Here is a 24,453-nt window from a genome sequence, read left to right as displayed (position 1 = left end):
GAGAGTCAAAGGAGAGAGGATGAAGATACAGAGGAAGGCAATTGATGGAGGGAGATTCCTGAAGAGGGTGGAATGAGAAATGGGATGCAAGTGAAGAGATGAACTTTGTACAGCTAGGAAAATTCAATGGTAAATGGGCCAGAAGTTGAGGGAGTTTGGCTTTGTTAGTCTCCTATTTTTCACTGTGAAATGGGAGGCCAAGTCATTTGCTTGGATGCTCAGAGTGATGAGGCTAGAGGAGAAAGGGAGGATGGAGGGTGAGAGTAGACAGTAGGACCAACTCATAAACTGAGGAACCTGGGGACAGAGTTACCTGTGCCCTTGTTCTTATGCTGGAGCTCTGGAAAGCAATATGATTTTAGATGCCTTTTGGATGTAGCGTATTGTGGGAGCAAAAGAAATGTAGGTATCGGAGAGAGCCTCACAGAGTCCTGACCTATAGGGGGAAATATAGTTTTCCTATGTGGTTAGAGTGGCACAGATAAAAACACAAGGGGCTTATGGGAATGAGGAGGAAGCCGAAGTGACTTGTGAGAGACAACCAGATGGCATCAAGAGCATTTTAGAGGACACCAGCCTGATGGATAAAACCGATGACCCAATTGTTCTTCCCCATGGCTCAATTCTAAGACCCCTAATGGAAGATGATAAAAATCTGAGCGACATGGAAAGGTTGTCTTCTGAACCTGCATACCCTAAGAAAATATAATTGGCTTGTAAATACAGTAACATAAAAAAAAGTCTTATAAGACAAACCCTAGTTCAGCTATCTTGTAAATGGGAGACACTTCTAAATGTTAGTGTTACAAGGACTGAAATTGTTGAGTTATTTCCACTGAGAATTGGAACTGAAAGAGATGTGCAATGATAGAAATGGAAATCTTTCTCTTATGAGCCTTTGGAATATAGACCTTTTTACTATCCAATAATTTTCTGCCTGAAGCAATGACATGTCTAATTAATAATAATATTCTATAAAAAGTATGATTAATCTGAGAGGTCATTATGAACAAGTAAATTAAAAAACCAACCTAAATCCCCTTGGTCTGATTTAAGATAAAATAAACCTGAATTTCTTATCCAGAGAGGTTTTTTTTTCCTTGTGATATAACTTGAGGGTATATTCTATTTCTTTGATTCTTTGGTGTGTGTTCTTTATCTGATTAACTTAAAGGAGACTTTTTTATAAGTAACACCTATTCAGTTGCCCCTTAATTTAATTACAGTTTTGTGTAAGCTATTTGCATGTGCATATTTTTGCAGAATATATCAGTTACATAATATCTTTCTGTTGTTAGTTTCGTATGGGGCAAAGCTGTTAATATTTTACTAATAGAAACAAAGTTTTGAGAGAAATAGGCAGAGAAGGACCCCATGGAATATTTCAGCATAAATCCTAATGCTTCAAACTTTGCCTGATTCCTGAGCTGGAGAAGTGGCAGTAGCACTGTTTAATAAGTTCAGTGATGGAAAACAACATAAATGGCATGATTTTAAGCAAGTCCAGAAATTTTAAGAGTTGTTGTTCCTTGAATTTTTAATTCATCAGTGGGGAGATTTTTAATAAACTTCCCCTTGCCAGCCAGTGGAATGTAGCCATTAAAATCGAGGTTGGGGAACTACTTGGTTTCAGGTTTCAGTTTTGCCACTAACTAGCTGTGAGATCTTGGACAAGTTGGTTAATGCCTCAGGCCTCAGTGTCTTCATCTATAAAATGGGGAAGTCACCAGTTTGCTAGGCAGAACCTCCTCATTTGTGTGCCTCTCCCACAAAAGGTCGGAGTGTTGATCTTCTTGGCTCTGTCACCTCAGGCCTCCAGCAGGGGGACAAGCTTCATGGGTTTCTATACATGCTGAGTAGTGGGAAAGTTAAGGAGGCAAAGCCAGTTGTGAGAATTAAAAGTGTATGATGAAAGTAAAGCCTTTAGCTCTGTCTGGGACCTCATGGTTGTTCAATAAAAGCCAACATGTATTATTACTTATTGCAGTTGAACATTCATTAGATTTTCAGATTATATATGTTATTTTTAGAGGTTATCTTTTAGTCAGTTGTCTTTCACCTGGAATTTTAGTGTTATAAAGATTTATCTATCAGATGAAATTTGGAGCCATATGGTGGCTACCTGAATTTCCTAATAGTACTTGGACATATATATATATATAACATTTTACATTTTGCAAAACATTTCTCACATCATTATTTTAGTATGTGATCAGTACTAATTATGACCAATTTTAATATTTGATTTTGCCTAACTGATTATCTCTGGATATCAGTTATAGACCAAATTTTGAAAGTTCAAGAAAATGCTACTCATGTGTGCCCACACACCTTATCTATAGATTATTTCAGTAAAACACACACACTGCTTAGATAGTAGTACTCATAAATGTTGATGGAGTTGTAACAATTTATACTGTTGTGTAATAAAACCATTGAGTGGCATTGGGAATACTTCCTGTAACTAAAATAGGGGTGAAAATGTAGTAAACAAAAATGACAGAAACATCTCGTAATGTAGGTAATATGAGGGAAGTTTTAAAGTGTCATTGGAAAATGAAGAAAAAATTTCTGGGATGCCAAGAATTTAAAGATACAAATTTGAAATGAAAATATATTTTAAACTAAACTAAATATGTTGTCAAGTGGAAATTGTTTAGAGGACAGTAGGACAAAGTAAAAACTCAATGAAGTGTATGCTCTTAAAGTACATTGTAATTGATAGTCAACCATCAACTCCATGATGGTTTTCATGCACTTCAAATATTTATCTGTTCTTAAAGAGCGCATGCATTCAATTGAAGTGCTCTTAATATAAACATTGTGGGCACATATAGGCGTCTTGATCTTAAGGGTAATCAGCTGTAATTAAGACTCTTCCCAGATGAATACAGGGAGCCCAGAGAAAAGTGGCTTCTCCAAAGTCACACAGCTCATTCATGATAGACGAGTCAGGACTAGAGCCCGTGGAACTGTAACGTATTTCCACTAATGAGTTCTCCTCTGTGGGTGATTTCAGGAGCCCTTGAGAAAGTCAGATACCTCCTAATCCGGCTAATTGATTCTCTAATTTCTGTAATCAGAGATTCATACCTCTTCAGTTTTTCAATGCTTGGTGTAGTGCGAGTAGCTCAGGCTTTAAGTCAGGTAGCTTTGGGTTCAAAATATACTGCTGCCACACTCTGCACCTCCAGTGGATACAATTACAAGGTAGTTTATATGCACAGGTAAACACGGGGCACAGAAAGGGTCAGTCTTGCACACACCTTAATTCTTCAGGAGTAGTATCAGATGCAGTTTTTGATTTTGACAGCTGATAGAATAAAATTTTTCCATAGGGAGGACCATGTGTGAAAAACTATTCTGTTCAGGGACACATATGTGCCTGTCCCACATATGCTTTAATTAAGTCTCATAAGTACACATAACAAAAATCACGTTAATTCAGACACCACTATTTTGGAGTTTCTGGTAATGGTGATGAGAGCTAGAGTGCTGTCTCCCATCTTCTCTGTCACTCTACTTTGGGAGGTGCCAGCCTTACACTCCTATTCAGGATCCTGGTTGGAGGCCTGGTTACCTCTGTTAACATGGTGATCAGCTAATGAAGCTTAAAAAGGTTACTGAAGAAGAGGTTATAGGTATGGCCTCTGTCATCACCCCTAGGGCAAGAATGAGGAAAGGCTACTCCTCTACACAAGAAGAGCATCCCATTCCAGTTCTGCTCCCCATTTGTGAGGTTGGTGAGAACTTGCTGAGACTCTTCTAGAACCTCTTTTATTGTCCCTCAGTTTGCAGAACTGCTGTGATCTGAATCTGGGTCCTGGAGACTGGGGATAAGTGGGATAGATTGGATTTGGATTTTACTTTTGGAATGTTTATGGCCTACTGAGCAAATTATTAGCACCATAAAATTGCAAGTCTCTTCCAAATTAAGAAAATGAATTGTTTTCAGACAGTTTTAGAAGAATCATTTACATATGGACAGGATACTCAAGGTGTGACACAAGCTTGTATTATTTAAGTGAGGACTTGTATTACTTAAGTTAGTAGTCTAATTTAGTGGGTGTCTGTAGTTGATGTAACAGTCCCCCAGTGAATCACACCTTTCTGCTCCACACCTGCTTTGTTAGTGTGATGTTGTTGTTCTTGCCATCAAGAAATGGAGTCTCTTTCTCTACTCCCTTGAATCTGGGCTGGCTTTGTGACCTGCTTTGACAGATAGGATGTGATGGAACTGATATTTTAGACTTCTAAGCCCAAGTCCCATAACTTCTGTTTCCATAGAGGGGGAACATAGCTGTTAGGTAAAGGATTCCAGACTATCCTGCTGGAGATAGAGTCCCCGTGGAGCAGCTCCAGCTGAGCACCAAGGCCACAGTCAGTGAGTCAGACAGTCTTTTTTTTTTTTTTTAGTAGATTGTTATTGGACTATAATGGCTTCACAATATTGTGTTAGTTTTTGTTGTACAACAAAGCGAATTAGCCATATGCATACACATGTCCCCATATCCCGTCCCTCTTAAGCCTCCGCCCCCATCCTCCCTATCCCACCCCTCTAGGTGGTTGCAAGGCACTAAGCCAATCTCCCTGTGCTATGCTGCTGCTTCCCACCAGCCAACTATTTTACATTCGGTAGTGTATATATGTCGATGCTACTCTCACTTCGCCCCAGCTTCACCCTCCCACCCCATGTCCTCAAGTCCATTCTCTATGTCTACCTCTTTTTTTCTGCCCTGCAACCTGGTTCATCAGTACCATTTTTTTTCTTTTTAGATTCAGTCCCAGCCAAGTCACTGCTCTGCCGAGTCCTACCCAAATTCTTGACCCACAAATTTGTGAGCAAATAAAATCGTTGTTCTTTTAAGCCAGTAAACTTTGGAGTGGTTAGTATGCAGCAATAATGATTAATTACAATTGAGCTGCGAATCAAAATCATCATGGGAGCCTTTATAAAAAGCAGATTCCTAGGTCCCATCTCCAGAGATTCTGATTTAGAAGGTCCAGTGGGGAGAGGGTTATCCCAAACCTCTGTAATTCCTCCATGCAACTTTAATTTGGAAAAATTTCAAATCAATAGAGAAGTTGAAAAAATAGCACAGAAAGCACCCAACTACTCCTAGATCTACCGATTATTAATATTTTGCCGCATTTGTTTTATCTATCAGTCCTTTTCGTATATCTTTTTTTCTAAAATCGTTTGAAAGTAGTTGCAAATGTCATTTATTTCATCCCTAAATACTTCAGCATTTACTGCCTAGGAAAAGAACACTTCATTGCATGACTGCATTATCATTCTCACATCTAAGAAAATTAACATTGATTCAATAAAATCATTTAATATAGTCTATATTCAGATTTCTTAAATTTGGAAATATGCTTTATAGATGAAAAAAATCAAAATCAAAGAAACGCCACTTCTTATATTCTGGATCAAATCTCCTTTTGCCTTCTTAAAGCTTCACTTCTTTGCATCATCAATTTCTGCCTCTCTACAGAATTGTTACTATCAGCAAATGAACACATGCTCTGCCATCTCCTTTCCCATAACTTCTTATCTCCTCACTCCCCAACTTGGCTAAGGCCTCATCTCTATGTTGCCTTTTACAACAAAATTTAAATCATAAAAGTTGCTGACACTAGCTGATTGTGCTTCCTTACATCTCATTATCTTCTCAAAACAGTCATAGGTGTTCTGTTCACTCAACTGCACAGAAACTCTCTTTTTAAGGTCACCAAAAATCTTAATGATTTTCAATCCAATGGTTACTTCTATGTCCTCATATTTCTTGACCTTTCAAAATTTTTTTCCCATAGTGAACCACTCCCTTCTTCTTGAAACACTGTCCTTTTGGCTTTTGTGACATCACACTGTCCTGGTTTCCTTCCTATCTTGGTGGCTGCAGCTTCATGGTCTCTTTTGCTGACCTTGTTAACCTTTTCTGCCTGACCTCTAGTGTGGGAGATCCTCAGGGATCTCTCATCTATTGACAGTCCCTCCCACTACCACCCCTGCCCCAAGCCCTGTCATCTCACTCAGCCCCAGGACTTTGCATCTATATACTGAGAGATTCCCAAATTCATATCCAGCCCTGACCTCTTTTCTCAGTTGATCTCATATAACCAGCTGCCTACTTGTTAACTCTACTTTGATGTCTAAGAGGTGTCTCAAACCTAACATTCTCGAAACTATTTTGATTCCCCTCCCCTGCCTTGCTTCTGCCCCAAGTCTTGCCCATCCCAGTTTCTTTATTTACCCAGTCCCTCAAGCAAAGCCCAAGAATAAACTTGATCTATTTTCCTTACCCTGCACAGCTAACCCATTCACAAAACCTTCCAACTCCACCCCTAAAAGGGACCCTGGGAATGCTCAACTTTTCTCACCTGCTCCAAGTCACCATTATTTCCAGTCTAGATCACTGCAAGAGCCTTCGAGCTAGCCTCTCTGATTCCTTTTTTGCTCCCTGATCTACTTCCCCAATGATCTGTTGTCACTTCTGCTTAAAACCTGCAAAATTTCTTCTGTTACACTAAAACAAAATTCTTACCCAGCCTATAAGTCTTATGTAATCTGACCCTGCTTGCCTGCATCTGCAATTTCATCTTGCTCACCATGACAAAGTTGTCTTGGCCTTCTCTATGTTCCTTGAAACTGCCCTATTTTCTTCACAGTGCTTATGTATTCTTATAGTACTTATTTGTTGTAGTTCTCCGTTTGTCATCTCTAAGTTTAGGAGTTTGGATTCTTAAATGGTCACTGTTATGTCTCCAGTGTTTAGAACAATGTCTGGCACCTATTAGGTAGTAAATAACTGTTGAAATGATGAACGAATTGGTGAATGAAACCAGTATTAGAAATCAGGCATTCATCCTACGCTTCTTTCATGCTCTGGCTTTCTACTTCTAATCAATAGCCAAGTCCTGCAGGTTTTGTATTCATGATTTTTCCAAAATCTGTCCCCTTTTCCCCAACTCTACTACTACTGCCTTGGTTTATTTCATCAGTGCCTAGGTGGTTTCTAAGCCTCTGGTCAAGGACTGACGCCTGCATACAACTTTTTCTCTTCCTACAGGAGAAACCAATCAACTACTTTTTGTGCTACCATGATATCCCTACTTCTGCCATAGGACCTCAGAGGGTTTGTCATGCTTACCTTTTACTGTGTTCATCTCCTTTTACTATATTGTAATCCCTCTGGAGACAGGGACCACATCTTTCTGGTTTTTCACTCCTAACACCTAGCACAGTGCCTGGCATATAGTAGGTATCCACTAAATGTTTGAAAGAAAATGAGTAAATGCAAATGAATGAGGCTGGCCAAGTGGGGCCATTTAAAAACAGCTACAATAAAACACCTAAAATTTAGATGTAAAGATAATGATGTTTAACTTGTGAACTTAAAATTTTAAAATCAAGTTCACCTATTATAATTAAGCCTTATTAATGAGTAATGATTGATAAACTTGCTTTTGACAGTACCAAGCTCTACATACCAATATCTTCAGTTCTAGCTCTTAATGTTTTCTTGAGATAATTTTATATGTGAAAATAAAAAAGCAGTAATCACCATGTTTTTCTTAGAGATATAAAAATAACTTAGGGTAAAGAACCCCATGATATATACAAGTTTGAGAAAATCTATTTTTTTCCCCTTCGTATCTTTTGGTGTCTTCTAAATATGCTTCATATATCTAAAATAATTTAGGAAAACTATGAATAAAATTATTCACACTTCCTAGGACCCTAATCTAACCTTGGGTGATTTGACTTTTCATTCTTACTTTTGCTTCAGTACTCCATGTGCATCTTTTGTGTTTCTAAATATTGAAATCAGAATATGTAAGTCCATATTGGTTACTGGGAAACTGTAACTTTGTAGTATTTCCAGAAAATGAATATACAGTATATTTTGCATGTAATTTTTATCTCCTTCCATCAAGTGTAATAATATGTTGAATTTGCCGTGGGCCTTTAAAGCTTCGATGTTGTGAAAGAGCTCTGCATGAAATTTTAAAGAGACTGGACCTTTCATCTGCACAGCAGCAGGGCACCTCGCTATAGGGACAAAAAAGGGAGAGAGAGAGAACATTTCTGAAGCAATAGCAAAAAATAACAGCAGAAGCAATTATTTCATCAAAGATTGACTTTTTTATTCCATATATATATATATGTATATATATATATATAATTTTTTTTTCTTCAGATTTCTTAGCTGGAGATTGTCTGCCTTATTGCCTTCATCTCCTGGTATATGTTTAATTTGCAGGTTTCACATGGTCAAAATGGGCATAAATTCATAAATGAAAAATGTTTATTTTAGGAGGTGGTGTTATTGATAATAGTATTTAAATATATTTTCAGGAGATATGCAAGTTGGGAATGATGCAAAGAACTAAATTTGGCATTCCCTAAGGTTCTTAGTCTGTTTATCTGCTTGGGGATGTGAGTGATAAAGATATGTTTTCTTCCTGACTTTGTTTTTTCTCTTTTTCTCCCATAAACATTAGCACAGACTTTGACTACCCTGGGAGGGTAAGAGAATTTTCTCCATCTCTGTGGCTAATATTGACATACTTTTATTTGGGTTGGGGCTGGGCACCCCTGGCTGTGGGGTGCATTAGTACTAGTTCTTGCAGCATGGACATTATTTTACTGGCAGTGAGGATAACCAAATATGGGCCGCCATTTTCTTTTACTGTGACCCTGAGATTGCATCAAAATGAAATGCCTGGGCTTCCCTATGGGCAGGATCTGAACTTCTCACTCAAATGAAGCTTGGTAGTCTTCCAGAGAGCTTTCCGCATTTTTGGAGTTGGAAGAATCATGTTTCATTCTGGGTATTAAACTTGGTAGTATTTTCCTTCCCTGTTCTGCTATTTAGTCTTGAATGACTTGCTCTAACTTCTCTGTTTCCATTTTCTTTATCTTCTCTAGGCTGTTGAGGGGATTAATAAAATACTTGAGCTTTGAGGTCTTTGGAGGAGGCCCTCTCTCCCCATATTACACACACACACACACACACACACACACACACATATATATATACATATATATATATTTGTCCAGAGGCTCCGGATGTGCAGGCTCATCGGCCATGGCTCATGGGCCCCGCCGCTCTGCGGCATGTGGGATCTTCCCGGACCGGGGCACGAACCCATATCCCCTGCATCGGAAGGTGGACTCTCAACCACTGCACCACCAGGGAGGCCCTATATATATAGATATAGATATATATTTTTTTAACAAACTGACTACAAACTTAGTGGCTTAAAATACATTTATTCTTTTTTGATTCTTGAAGTCAAAAGTCTGAAATGAGTCTCATGGAGCTAAAGGTGTTCATGGAGCTGTGTTCCCTCTGGAGGCTCAAGGGGGAGAATTTGTTTCTTTGTCTTTTCCAGCTTATGGAAAAAGACTACATTCTTTGGCTCATGGCCCCTTCTTCCATCCTCAAAGTGCATCACTCCAACCTCAGCTTCTATCATCCTATTTCCTTCTCTAGACCCTTAACTTAATCACATATGCAAAGTTCCCATTAGCACGTAAGGTGACAGACATATTCACAGGTTTTAGGAATTAAGGCATGGACATCTTTGTTGGGGAGGTGTTATCCAGCCTACCACCCCTTCATTGAACTACTTAAAATTTTTGTAATCCTTACCCTGTTTCTTTCAATTCGTGGGTGCACACTTTATCCCATTTTCAACTGGCGATGATTGTGAACTTCTTAAATGGACAAGAGAGAAGTTTTGTTGATGTCCTCTCCAAAGTAGCTCCTAAGAGTCAAGCAGTGATAAGCTTCAGAGGAGTAAACTTCTTTCTGGGATGACTCCCTAAGTATTGGAAGCTGTTTTATCTGTATCTTCAAGAGGCTTGTGGACTCTGCCCTTTGCTGTGCACCTGAAACTATCACAACATACTTAATTGGCTATACTCCAACATAAAATGAAAAGTTAAAAATACAAAAGAACAAGAGGCTTGTGGAACCTGAGGAAGCTGATTTTTAGGGTCCACTGCTTTAGGTTTAGCATGATGCCTGGAGGTACAAATGTTGGAATCCCAACTATTCTAAGCTTCCTCAGTGGGAGGCTATACTTCTGTTCTTCCTCTCATATTATAAACCTCTCTTCATTTTTCGGTCAAACCCCATTCTGACCTGCTGCTTATACTTTTAGGAAGATCTCTCCCTTCTCTGCCAGTCTTATTCATCTAAACTTCACCCTCTCTGTTCACATAGCACTTGGTGTATACTTTTATTGTAACTCCCATCTCAGGATTAATAAGTCTGTGTCTCCTAAATAATGGACTTGCCTTATTTACCTTCTTGTTTCCTCCACTAAATTGGTGCTTGGCACAGAGTAAGCATTTAGAATGTATTTTTCTGAACAAGTGAATTACTAAACAACTTTCAGTGGATCCCCATACCCTATAGAGTGAAGCCCAAACCTTAGCAGATCATGAAATCTCTAGTTTCACATCTCCCCTCTTCATGTTCCCTATTCTCTATTGATTTCATGCCCTCTCTGTGTTGTACTGCTTTCTATTCTCCAAACCACTTTACATTTTATCTTCAAATCTTTGTTCCCAATGTGATAATACGTAAACTAACATTTGAGGAGGTTTGATCTGTGCGAGTCTCAGTACAAACCACTTTACAGGTAATTAATCTTTAGAGTATTCCTATGTAGTTTACATTTTACATGTAAAAATCCTGAGGCTTGTAGAGGTTACAGAACCTCCCCTAGACCACATAGCTAGTAAGGAGTAGCTCTGGGGTTTAAACTCAACATGTTAGGTCTAGATGTTGATCATAAGATCAACATCTTATATTGATCACTGCAGCTACCTCCTGATATGGGCTTCCATCCTGAAGGGATTGCTTAGCATTTTCCAGAAAACTGTGCATTCCCTTTATGCCCACCATAGTGCTTGAAAAACCTACATCTATTTAGGATTGAAGTTTGGGGTGAAGGTTTTAATTATGAGGGCTCTTTTATGGCTGTAAATCAGATTTTTAAGAGAGTACTGGGTAGAGCCATTCTGGAGAATGCCTTGGAATTCATTCCCAACCACGTCTCAGTCAGCCATAGCCATGAATGCCTGCCAATTAATATCCAAAGAAACAGTGGTCATGACTGAACTGAGCATCAGCCATCCCTTCCTTCTACCTCATTGGTGTCCAAGCTTTTTTTGTTTAAAGCAGTGGAACCCATTCTTGAAAAAATCTCATGTAGACCTCCAGTATATAAAACAGATAAAAGTGGACATGAATTTTCTATCAGCGTGTCCTTCCAGATTTTTTTACATAAATCCCTTTCTTAAGCTTAAGGACACTGTACCCTTCCCTGAAACTCTTCTCTTGCACCCCACTTGCCCCAATTCTATATGTGTTAACTCTGGGTCTGTGGGGAGAAGCCAGTTGGCCTAGGTTTATGACAGATTTGTGATACATATATTCTTTAGCCATGCACTGTGTCAATCAATTAGATTCTTTGAATTTAAAACAGGCTTAAAATAGCCAAAAAGAGTGGAAATATACCTAAAGGACCATAGAGTTCCAAATAGGAAAAAAGCTCACTTAGGGCCCATGGAGGAGCTATGTATTTTTTATTTCATTTTATTTTATTTTTACATCTTTATTGGAGTATAATTGCTTTACAATGGTTTGTTCGTTTCTGCTTTATAACAAAATGAATCAGTTATACATATACATATGTTCCCATATCTCTTCCCTCTTGCGTTTCCCTCCCTCCCACCTTCCCTATCCCACCCCTCTAGGTGGTCGCAAAGCATCGAGCTGATCTCCCTGTGCTATGCGGCTGCTTCCCACTAGCTATCTATTTTACGTTTGGTAGTGTATATATGTCCATGCCACTCTCTCACTTTGTCACAGCTTACCCTTCCCCCTCCCCATATCATCAAGTTCATTCTCTAGTAGGTCTGTGTCTTTATTCCTGTCTTACCCCTAGGTTCTTCATGTCATTTTTTTCCTTAAATTCCATATATATGTGTTAGCATATGATATTTGTCGTTCTCTTTCTGACTTCACCCTATGACAGACTCTAGGTCCATCCACCTCATTACAAATAGCTCAATTTCGTTTCTTTTTATGGCTGAGTAATATTCCATTGTATATATGTGCCACATCTTCTTTATCCATTCATCCGATGATGGACACTTAGGTTGTTTCCATCCCCAGGCTATTGTAAATAGAGCTGCAATGAACATTTTGGTTTTCTCAGGGTATATGCCCAGTAGTGGGATTGCTGGGTCATATGGTAGTTCTATTTGTAGTTTTTTAAGGACTCCATACTGTTCTCCATAGTGGCTGTACCAATTCACATTCCCACCAGCAGTGCAAGAGTGTTCCCTTTTCTCCACACCCTCTCCAGCCTATATTGTTTCTTGATTTTTTGATGATGGCCATTCTGACTGGTGTGAGATGATATCTCATTGTAGTTTTGATTTGCATTTCTCTAATGATTAATGATGTTGAGCATTCTTTCATGTGTTTGTTGGCAGTCTGTATATCTTCTTTGGAGAAATGTGTATTTAGGTCTTCTGCCCATCTTTGGATTGGGTTGTTTTTTTGTTATTGAGCTGCATGAGCTGCTTATAAATCTTGGAGATTAATCCTTTGTCAGTTGCTTCATTTGCAAATATTTTCTCGCATTCTGAGGGTTGTCTTTTGGTTTTGTTTATGGTTTCCTTTGCTGTGCAAAAGCTTTGAAGTTTCATTAGGTCCCATTTGTTTATTTTTATTTCCATTTCTCTAGGAGGAGAGTCAAAAAGGATCTTGCTGTGATTTATGTCATAGAGTGTTCTGCCTATGTTTTCCTCTAAGAGTTTGATAGTTTCTGGCCTTACATTTAGGTCTTTAATCCATTTTGAGCTTATTTTTGTGTATGGTGTTAGGGAGTGATCTTATCTCATACTTTTACATGTACCTGTCCAGTTTTCCCAGCACCACTTATTGAAGAGGCTGTCCTTTCTCCACTGTACATTCCTGCCTCCTTTATCAAAGATAAGGTGACCATATGTGCGTGGGTTTATCTCTGGGCTTTCTATCCTGTTCCATTGATCTATCTTTCTGTTTTTGTGCCAGTACCATACTGTCTTGATTACTATAGCTTTGTAGTATAGTCTGAAGTCAGGTAGCCTGATTCCTCCAGCTCCGTTTTTCGTTCTCAAGATTGCTTTGGCTATTCGGGGTCTTTCGTGTTTCCATACAAATTGTGAAATTTTTTGTTCTAGTTCTGTGAAAAATGCCAGTGGTAGTTTGATAGGGATTGCATTGAATCTGTAGATTGCTTTGGGTAGTGGAGTCATTTTCACAATGTTGATTCTTCCAATCCAAGAACATGGTATATCTCTCCATCTATTTGTATCATCTTTAATTTCTTTCATCAGTGTCTTATAATTTTCTGCATACACGTCTTTTGTCTCCTTAGGTTGGTTTATGCCTAGATATTTTATTCTTTTTGTTGCAGTGGTAAATGGGAGTGTTTTCTTGATTTCACTTTCAGATTTTTCATCATTAGTGTATAGGAGTGCAAGAGATTTCTGTGCATTAATTTTGTATCCTGCCACTTTACCAAATTCATTGATTAGCTCTAGTAGTTTTCTGGTAGCATCTTAGGATTCTCTATGTATAGTATCATGTCATCTGCAAACAGTGACAGCTTTACTTCTTCTTTTCCGATTTGGATTCCCTTTATTTCCTTTTCTTCTGTGATTACTGTGGCTAAAACTTCCAAAACTATGTTGAATAATAGTGGTGAGAGTGGGCAACCTTGTCTTCTTCCTGATCTTAGTGGAAATGCTTTCAGTTTTTCACCATTGAGGACAATATTGTCTGTGGGTTTGTCATATATGGCCTTTATTATGTTCAGGAAAGTTCCCTCTATGCCTACTTTCTGCAGGGTTTTTATCATAAATGGGTGTTGAATTTTGTCGAAAGCTTTCTCTGCATCTATTGAGATGATCATATGGTTTTTCTCCTTCGATTTGTTAATATGATGTATCAGAGGTATGTATTTTTTAAGAGGTATCCTGGAGTGACACTGCCTTGGTGAATCCACAGTCCAGGCACTGGCCTTTATCTTGGAAGGTTGAGAAATTTCATTTTGTCCATATACTGTGTGGCCCTGTTGGCCTGTTCCTTGAAACAAATGGGTCCTTGGACTGAGGTCCTTGTTGACTCTTTGAACAGGCACTGTTACCATGTGCTTGTCTGAAACCCTTTCTGTGCTTCCATGGCTAAGCTATACTTGTTTTATTTGACCCATTATATCCTTAGCTATATTAACACATACAGCAAGGATATCGTCCAGCATTGCCGACTCAGACTTTATGCTTCTGTGATGGAAGAGAGCATACCATCCATGGTAGTTAAGAACTTAGGTGTTGAATTAAACAGGACTGGGTTCAACTCTCTGGCAGTGCCTTGTATAAGCTATGTGATCCTTGCTGATTTCCTTAACCTCTCTAAGCTCATTTTCCCTTCAATAAAATAAAAACAACTGAGGATTTTTGTCGAAATTGAGATAGGATGTGTGAAAGTCCCTGGTGCTTGGCACAGGAGATTGCTTGGAGATTGGTAACTGCTAGCTTTGTTATTATTTTAGGTGGTCTCTCATCTCCTCTAATTCCTTCTGTGCTGATTTTGAAGTTTAACGTTCAGAGGTTCATCTTGTTTTTCTTAATTCCAGATTCCAGGAGGATGCCCCACTGTAGTCCTGAGAGGCCAAACACAGGATCACCAGCACACTTAACTGCTCAGTATCTCCTCTTCTCTGCCATGGGGGAAATCATGCTACAAGGGCACCCAGTGCTCGTTCCTGTTCTCTGTGTGCAATGCCGACCACTCCACTGCTTTGAACTAGGATGAAAGTGGAGATTTCCTCCATGAAGGTGCAGCTCTTTCTCTGGCTCCCTGGTTGAATGCGTTTATGCTCTGCCCCTTTCTGCTGACCAGGTATGTGTAATATAAACAAATTATATGCATATCACATAAACCTATGCTTGTGGGACATTCAAATGATACATAAATATGTAAAAACTTACTGTTTTCCTTCACTCTCCCAACTATACTCCCCCTGTTAACTGAGCATGGCTATTATTTTAGTGTATATCATTCTAGCCTTTTTTCTATGCAATTATATACTTATTAAAAAATGGTATTATACTATTGTTTGGCGACCTGCCTTTTTAACTTAACATTCCTTGATCTTTTCATGTCAGCATATACAAATCCATCACATTCTTCTAAAATTTTGCATAGTTTTCCACAGACAGGTGAATCAGTATTTACCATGAGAGTATTGATGAATATTTACCTTTCCAGTTTACTATTAAAAACAAGTAAACTGGAATTGTACTACACAATTGTTCTCCTAAAAGCTATGCCACTTTATACTCCTACGAACAGTGTGAAAGAAGGCCCATTTCCATACACAGTCACCAATACTGGATCTTATTTAATCTTTAAAATTTTTAATAATCTGGGTAAAATTCTCATTTAAACATACTTTTTCCTGATTATCTGTGAAGCTAAGCATCTTTGCACAGGTGGTTTTCAGTTTTTCATTTGTACTTATGAATACTGTCAATTTAAATATTTTTCTCAGTTTTATTTTGGGTTGTCTTTTTTTATTGCTTCACAGGAGCTCTTTGTATGCTATTGATTTTTAGGTCTTTGTTGAATATACTATAACTATTTTCTCCTAGTTTCCTTTTTAAAATTGTGTTCTTTGTATCTTTTGCTATATATAGAAATTTTACATTTTATCTAGTTCTGGTTTTCTTACGAAATTTATCATATGTCGTACTTGTTAAAGGGTTGTGAAGGCATGAAATCAATCTCCTTTGTGGTGAAACAGGCTAATATTAATTACATGTTATAAATTAGAAAAGCATAGCAGATACAGTTTAAAGATCTTGTAAACTCTAGCTACTTTCAAAACAAGTATTTATTGAACACCTCTGTGTTTAGTGTGTTGGATAATAAAAATATATAAAACATGGTCTCTACCTTTAGAGACCATTTCTATGTGAATCATAAATACTTAGCTATACCTTGAGAAATTATATAGGGCATTATTTATCTAAGTGCTAAATGTTTTTACAGAAAAAAAGTGGTATCAGAATTCAAAAGGAACTAGGTCAACAGAGTATGTATACTAGTACCTGTTAAAAGCTATGGGCATAGTGGAAAACTTGAATTGGGGCTGGAAGCCTAGAAAAGATACAGTTATGAGGTTGTAGGACCTGTATCTGTTATCTGTTTCTTCATAACATACCACCCCAAATCTTAGTGGCTGTGAAAGTACCAATTTAATTTAGCTCATAATATTGCAGGTTGACATTGTTTGTTGGGCTCAGCTGGGCAGTTCTTCTGATGTGGGCTAAGCTTAGCTAATCTTGGCTGGGCTCACTTATGCATCTGCAGTCAGCTGGCAGATTGCCTGGGCAGATGGGTTTATGACCCACATGATCACATCTGGGACAGCTGGGATGACTGGGGTTATTTCCCACATTGGCTCCCAACCTCTAACAGGCTAGCCTGGATTTGTTCCCATGGTGGGCACAGAGTTCCAAGAGTTTGAGGATGGAAGCTGCAAGGTCTCTTGAGTCGTAGGCTCAGGATTGGTGTAGTGCCATTTTTGTGTATTCTATTGGTCAAAGCTACAAGACCAACCAAGATTCAAGGGGTGGGAAAATATTCTCTACCTCTTGATGGGAGGTGCTGAAATTGTGTGGCTGTTTTTGTGGTCTACTCCAGAGCTCCAATTCAGACTCATGTTGGCTGAGCGATTTAATCCTTACAGTTAAGTGTGATGACCATGCTTAAAAACTATCTTTGACAAGGCCCAGTAGAAATATAAATAGCAGTAGAGTGGAAGTCTGAATACAAATGACTTTTTTTCCTTGGCCAAATGTGTATTGACATTTTAGGGAACCTTTCTTTCATCTTGTTTTAAACAGGACAATTAGGAACATGATGTCTGGATTTCTAGACTGGCCAGAATGACGTATGATAATCTTGACTTCCCACTCCTTGAAAAAAACAAAACAAAACAAACAAACAAGAAAACTGAAAGGGTAAAGGAGATGTGGTGTTTAGTTCTGGTAATAAATGCCACGATCATGAATGCAAAGCATTAGAAAAGCTACACATGACAGTTCTCCAACTTAAAGGAGCCAGCTTCAGGTCTCGATTTCTTCATTTAAAAAAAAAATTAATTAATTAATTTTCGGCTATGTTGGGTCTTTGTTGCTGTGTGTGGGCTTTCTCTAGTTGCGGCAAGCGGGGGCTGTGGTGCGGGGGCTGCGGTGCGCAGGCTTCTTATTGCCGTGGCTTTTCTTATTGCGGAGCATGGGCTCTAGGTGTGCAGGCTTCGGTAGTTGCAGCACGCAGGCTCAGTAGTTGTGGCTCGTGGGCTCTAGAGTGCAGGCTCAGTAGTTGTGGCGCACGGGCTTACTTGCTCTGTGGCATGTGGGGTCTTCCCGGACCAGGGCTCGAACTTGTGTTTCCTGCATTGGCAGGCAGATTCTTAACCGCTGTGCCACCAGGGAAGCCCCTTATTTCTTCATCTTTATTTTCAACTTAGTTGACTTTGGTTTGCAATTTATGATTTCAGTGATTGGTATAGTTCCTTTTACCTTATTTTGGTCTTGTAGAAACAGTTCTAGAAATTCTGTCAATTCTTGTTTTTACTATTTGGAGGTAAGGGGAGTTGGCCAATAAGTCCTTTTTGTAAGCTTCTCTCCCCTCAAGTGATCATGATAGCTTCTCAGTCCAGAGAGTATATGTGAGGTTCAGACGTAGCCAGATAGACCTACTGGTTCATGTCTTTGTTTATACAGTTATGGTTTCTTGGTCAAACCTTTAACTCAGAATGAAACATGAGTAATGTCAGGGTGTAATGTGAAATACTATATGTAAAGATGGTGATTTATAAAAACTCAAGGTTATTTTTTGTTCTCAGTTCTTCCTTATGTAAGGAGCAGAGACACCTTAAGGTTTCTACATATTTGTACATAAAAAACCCGATTTCCCTCTGATTCTTGTATATGTACCAAATGATGCTAATGAAAGTACGCTGTTCAACAGAGAAACAGTGTATCACCGTAGAGCTGTCTGTGAATGCTGGAGCCAGAGTCTTGTTTGAATTAGGAGGATGTCTGCTAAGTTAAGGCGTCCTACAGAGATGTATAAGGTCAGAGCTTCCAGCAGTCCATACTGTCTTTATTGAGAGACATATTTATATCTTCCAGACTAGTAATTAATCACTCAGTGGGGTTTTTTTGGGCGAAGTCGTGCACTCACAGAGAATCTTTTTGTGCTGCCAGGAACCACAAAGCATGGGCACAATTAAAATGCTGATTTAATTTATTATATTGAGGCATGGAACAGGAATGTTTAAATGATGTTGACAGGGCCAGAATTTCAGAACCACCTCTTTAAAAATAGAAAACAAATGCCTACCCCCTTAAATTAAATTATATTAATAACATGTTTCTGTAAGTTGCTTGGAAGCAAAATAAAGCTCTTGACATTAATTAAAATTTGAAGATGTTGTATCATTTGTTGTTAATGTGCAGCCTTTGTTAGGGAAAATAAATTTCAAAGGGATCTATTTATGAAAATTAAATGGAGGAAAATTGCCTATTGAGCAAACATCGTTTAATAAGGCTGCTTTTCTTAGAAATGTGGATTCTTAGGTAACTAAAATGTTTTTATACTCCAATAATGGTTTCTATTTTTGATCCTCTGAAAAATTCTTTGTTACTTGAATTTTGATATTTCCACACAGAATTCCATTGTCGGGGGCTTATAAACTCTAAAAATCAGGAAGGCTTTCATATACTTTGGGGTATTGGGTAACATGCAGTTGCAAAGAGAAGTTCATTTGAAATTGATGTGGTTAGGCACTTGGACCTCATCCAAATACCTGGGCAGGACCAGAAGCCAAAGGGTCCCATTGGCAGCGTCTAACTAGCTTTCCTCTAATGAATACTGTGTTCTGTGTCTTGAAGCTACATTTTGCTGGTATCACACAAGCTAGAAAGTGCCATGAGATAATGGATAGCTGTTTGCGCTGCTGTTCCACAGCAAGGGGGAGCTAATAGTCACCTCTGTGTGGACCTCAAATGCAGATAGTATTCTGAAAAAATACACATCGCCACTGTCATGGGGGAAAGGTGGTTCTCACTCTGATTTAGGTTTATTTTCTGGTGGCATTGGTACAGATGCATTTGACTTGGGCTTAAAGTTGATTATAGAATAAAACTCTTAGGAAATGTTAAAATGATGTGTTCTTCAGTGAATGAAATAAACCATAAACTGTGCACGTTGTTCCTCATCGCGTTACTGCCATTTTTGTGGACTTGATAGTCCAGTTACAGTATGGGAATTAGACAACCCCTGTTGGTCTTGATAATTCTGGTGATACGAGTGCAAATTGGTTGGAAGAAAGGGAGTAGTTGGTCTATGTGAGTTCCCCGTCTGGTTAAAATTAAAGCAGTCACAGAGGAGTCAATATTTATATTGCAACCATTTACATGGTGTGAGTTTTCTTCCGGGAAATGTTCCTGTTTTTGTGGAAGAACTCTTTGACTTATGTACTAAATAATAATTAGCCATTTTTAACATGTTGTTTTTCTCTCTTCCCTTTACTCATCCCCCACATCCATTTAGCCACGAATTCCTGTGGCTTCTACTCTTTAACATCTAAATGTTTTGTTCCCTGCCCGCTCCACAGGCTCCCAAACTGCCATCACTGCAAATGTTGATTTGTTTATCTGTCTCTTGTACTAGAATGTAAATTATTTGAGGGCATGAATCACATCTTATTTGACTTGGGCACAGTGTCTGGCACATAATAAGTGATCTATATGTATCAATATTTGATGTGTCAGTGAAGGCTTTTATATAAATCATTTATTTCAGTCATTCTTAGCTGGGGGTGGGGGGTGATTTTGCCCCCCCACCCCAAAATGGACTTTTGGCAATGACTGGAGACACTTTTGGTTGTTCCTACCAGTGTGTGTGTGTATACTACTGGTATCTGGTAGGTAGAGACCAGACATGTGGCTGAACATCCTACAGTGCACAGAACTGCAACAAGAAACATAAGGCCCAAAATGTCAGTAGTGCCAAGGTTGAGAAACCCTGCTCTAACATAATTTTCAAAGTATCTCTCTCAAGTAGATGGACAGTTTCTTCACTCAAGATATGAGAAGACACACTTGGAGAGATTAAATGACCGTTCCAAGTCCTCTCAGCTTAAGGTAGTGACAGAACCAGGAATTTAACCCTAGGCCCTTGATTACACATGTTAATAATAACTAATTTTTTTCAATTACTTAGATGATTATTGTGATTTTTGACTTTAATTATCTGGACATTTGCCTTAGATTTTAGCCTTGGAAATCTCTCTATGTTCTATTTGAAAGTAATAATCAGAAATTAAGGCAGAAGATATTCGTGTGCTCCTTTGAAAGGTATCTCTCATGGAGATTCCTTGGGATCTTATATTAAAGAACTTTGTATTTCCTGGGGTTACTGACAGTGGGTTTCTCTAGTGAAGTGACTCAATCCACACATGGATCTTATTAACATAGTTCTGAAAGATTAGTAGTACAGAAATATTTAGTATTGTTAAACTTGAGACCTGAAACATCTGAGATGGCCATTAGATCTTTTGAGCTAATACCTGATTTAATTTTTCACGTAGTACCTATATACATTCTGGGATTACATAGAACACAGATGCTTTAAGCACATGAGTCTTTATCACCTTAGCTGTAGGTTTTAAATAAAATTAGGTGTGTTTGTACTTAGACTACTATATATTGTTCAGTGGTTGTCTCCCTAGAAATAGGAGCAGAGATGGAATAGGAAGGATACAAATAAGGGTAACTAAATTGGTCTAAGGGGAAAAAACAGTTGATTTAAATGAGATAGGAGCTCTGGTGTGCAAGGATGTTTCCAATATACAAGACTTTGAGAGAGAAACAGATATTTAAGACATATTCTCACTCGTCAAGGAGTGTTCAAATAGTAGATGAGATGTATGTACGTATGTATCAAAACTAATAGAACAAGATAGCATGAGGGTCAGATGATGGTAATAGCAGGGAACACAGAAGACAAAGTATTTTGTATTGGTGAGATCTGGGAAGGAATTAGCCTTCTCAGATGCAAAATACACATATTTAATCCAAGTTGGAAAATATAAGTTAAGAGCATTGGTTACAAAATATATTTCATAGTAAGTTATCACAGATAATAATCATTTTTATATTGTCAAAAGAAAACTCTTTCCTATAATTGCTGTAAAATCTTTTTGATATCCAGATGTTCAAAATGTAAATATCTCTGAAAGATTTATTTGCTATTTAAAATTCTTTTTATACTATCAATTCCTCATCTTTGCAGGTTCTGAGTATTTCTGGGTTCTTTAGGGCACAATGCCACATAGTAAGAGAATTATAAGCACCTTCTGTATAATCTTAAAGCCACTTGAAGTGGAATTTAAAGACTATTTAGAAGAACATAAAATATCTTTATTTCCATCCTACCTTTGAAAGTCTACGTTGACATTGCATTTAAACTTGTGGTTCCCTGAAAGTTAGGATGGGTGGCTATTCAAGAACAGCTGAGTCAAAATGGGGAAAAGATTGTCTTAGAGGCAGATTCAGGTATATGTTTTCAAAATTATAAAAAATATCCATGATAAAAAATTATACTTTAGTTCACAGTAGAGAGGAAAGAGAATCATTCCAGTGAGAGGCAGAAGTAAAATAGTTAATTGATAGTACTTCTGCTTTACCTTTTACCTTAATTCCAAATTTAGTATAAGATTGAACCATTTTGGCCACCAAAAATGGCAGTTTCAAAGTTAAACCTAACAGTGGCTAAATATGCTGGGAACTGTGGCTAAATATGCTGGAAATGGAGAGTTCCAGTGTTGAAATCAGCAGTTGAAGAACCATAGGAATATGTTAACGAAACACATTATGAATACATGAAGAACGTCAATTCATAAAAAAAAAGTGTCCCATCCAAGAATGCCAACACTTTGAAGGTTAGATTGACAGCACCAAAAAGTTAAACCGTCCATCTGATTCATGACAGAGTACAATGATAATTCATGTAAAAATTATAAAATTGAGAAATCTTAAGTAGACTATAGAAAAAACAGGTAACTGGGTGATTTCATCCCCCAAATCTTATTAAAAAATCTTTCAATCCAGCTTGTTTAAAGTTCTGCCATTTACAGGAATGTTTGAACATATTACTCAAAAAAGCAAAATTAAAGACCTCGAGGTAAAGTTATTTTACACTGAGATATCATACAAATGTTTTTTAGGTCATGGAACATGGCAGCTGAAAGGATTCATTTTAAATTTCAGTCAAACATGTCTAAATTGTAAACAGTAGAAACTGTGGTTTCCAGATCGCTTGAACTCTTTTATTTGGCTGAATAGAGGAACACACTATCTCCTTTTAAGTAGGACTGGTGTCAGGTAGAACAGTAGCCAAATATTCTCTATTTGGTTCTAGGCTCTCCTTTTTATGTTGCTTAGTGTCCACTTCTGTCAATACCTACTTTCAGAAAAAGATCTGAAACTCATTCACAGCAGAGTAGAATGTCTGAGATTCACTTTGTGACCACTTTCTGAAAAAGATGGAGAGGTGACTAGAAGCCATGTCATAATTTCCTGAAAGTCGAAGCTCCTCTAAGTGCTTGGTATAAGGAAAGGAAGGAAGATGGGAGGGGGTGGGGATGAAATTTAAAAGGCTGCCGCGAGATAATGCATATTGAGTGTAGCACAGAACATACTACCTAACATAATGTAATAAGCATTAATAATGAAAGCTATAATTATTATAATGGAGAGGGTTTCAGTTTATGGCTCCGAAAATAAGATGAGTGGTAGATCCCAGTGAGGTAGATTCTAGTTCAATGGAAGGAAAAAAATAATTCAATAGAGCTTTCCAAAAATGAAATGAGCCAATCCCAAAGAAGACTTTCTAATGATTGGAGCAGATCTGTCATTCCCAAATCTGGTCACACATCAGAAAACCTGGGGGAGAGGCTTGTTAACGGTACCCCATCCCAGGCAATCTCCAATCTGCATTCTTCTCCTGACCCCAACCAGGGCACCACTATTGTGATTATTTTCCACTATAGATTAGTTTTGCCTATTCTGGATCCTCTTTTAAATGGAATCATTCAGAATGTGCCTTTTGTGTGAGGATTCTTTCACTTAACATTTTTTGAGGTATGTCCACATGTTTTATATATCATTTATTTTATTGCTGAGAAATAACTAAATATTTTTTACTGTCTACAGTGTGCTAGGCAAAGTATTGATGTTTTGGGCTCACAGTGGTGAACAAAGCCAACCTTGAGCCTGACTCTGATGGTGCCCACAGTTTAAAGGTGAAGACCTTTAAGTTCCTTCCAAACCTTAGACTTGTGATATTATACCTTATGAAGCTTTCGGTGCACCTCTGTTCACGCAGCTCAAGGTGTCTAAACTTCAGTGCTTTAGTTTTTCCAGTCTCCTCTTCCCTGTCTCAGTTACAGAGGGAACTAAAACAAAGAGTCGATAAAATAAATTAGTTCACCAATGAATAATCATGTCTATATATCTGTCTGTTTTTATCGACAGCTTCAATATGCCCAAAGGAAAGCAGAGGCCCACAGACTTAATACTTCTCTATGGAGAAGAAAAATAGGCAGTATTTGACCAAGTTTCTCTTAGCAAGAGAAAGTAGAGTTGGGATAATTATTGCGGGTTTCCCAGACCTAAAAAAATTATAAATGATCTAAAAGTAGTTTAGAACTAAATGGTCCAGATAATCATCCTTGTTTTCAGCGACTCATCCTTTAAGCTTTTCCAATGAGAGGTTTTAGATTCTGAAAATACTAGTAGATTGAAGAAGAAAGTGATAATGGGCTATGAATTTAGGTTTTGCATGGATGTTGTTGAAATAGTGGAAATCAAGAGCTGTGTGGAGATGGTGTCCAGGGCAGTGCCTATGCATGAGGCAGGATGGGCCTTCCCCAGGCTCATCCATGTGACTGCATTGCTGGGTCAAGGACCCTAGGACCAAGCAATGAGTAGAAGGATGAAGACACACATTGAAACCAAGGGGTGAGGTTGATGCATAAGTAACAAGTAAACTGAGAGGCGAGATGAGGTTCAAGGTATATATCAGATTGGGCCATTGAGGAAGATATTTGAGGTGGAGATACAGTTGATCCTTATTATTCATGGATTATGTATTTGAGAACTTGCCTACTTGTTAAAATTTATTTGTAACCACAAGATCAATACTCACAGTGCATTTGCAGTCATTTGTGGACATGCACAGATTGATGAAAAATGTGAGTCACCCTACATGCATGTTCCTAGCTGAGGTCAAAGAAGCT

At 38.2% G+C, this 24,453-nt stretch overlaps 1 long non-coding RNA gene across 2 annotated transcripts in view; it reads left to right on the top strand.

Annotated features, from left to right (window-relative positions):
- The window catches only part of LOC309977329, a 292,832-nt gene that overhangs the window by 68,172 nt on the left and 200,207 nt on the right, over positions 1-24,453 (top strand). For both annotated transcript variants that reach the window (XR_014327045.1, XR_014327046.1), the window contains exon 2: positions 14,713-14,978. This is a non-coding gene — a long non-coding RNA (uncharacterized lncRNA). The remainder of the gene's footprint in view (positions 1-14,712; positions 14,979-24,453) is intronic.

This window comes from Leucopleurus acutus (assembly GCF_964270905.1).
Source record: "Leucopleurus acutus genome assembly, chromosome: 20".
Taxonomy (NCBI): Eukaryota; Metazoa; Chordata; class Mammalia; order Artiodactyla; family Delphinidae; genus Leucopleurus; species Leucopleurus acutus.
This window is presented reverse-complemented; position numbering and strand designations above follow the sequence as displayed.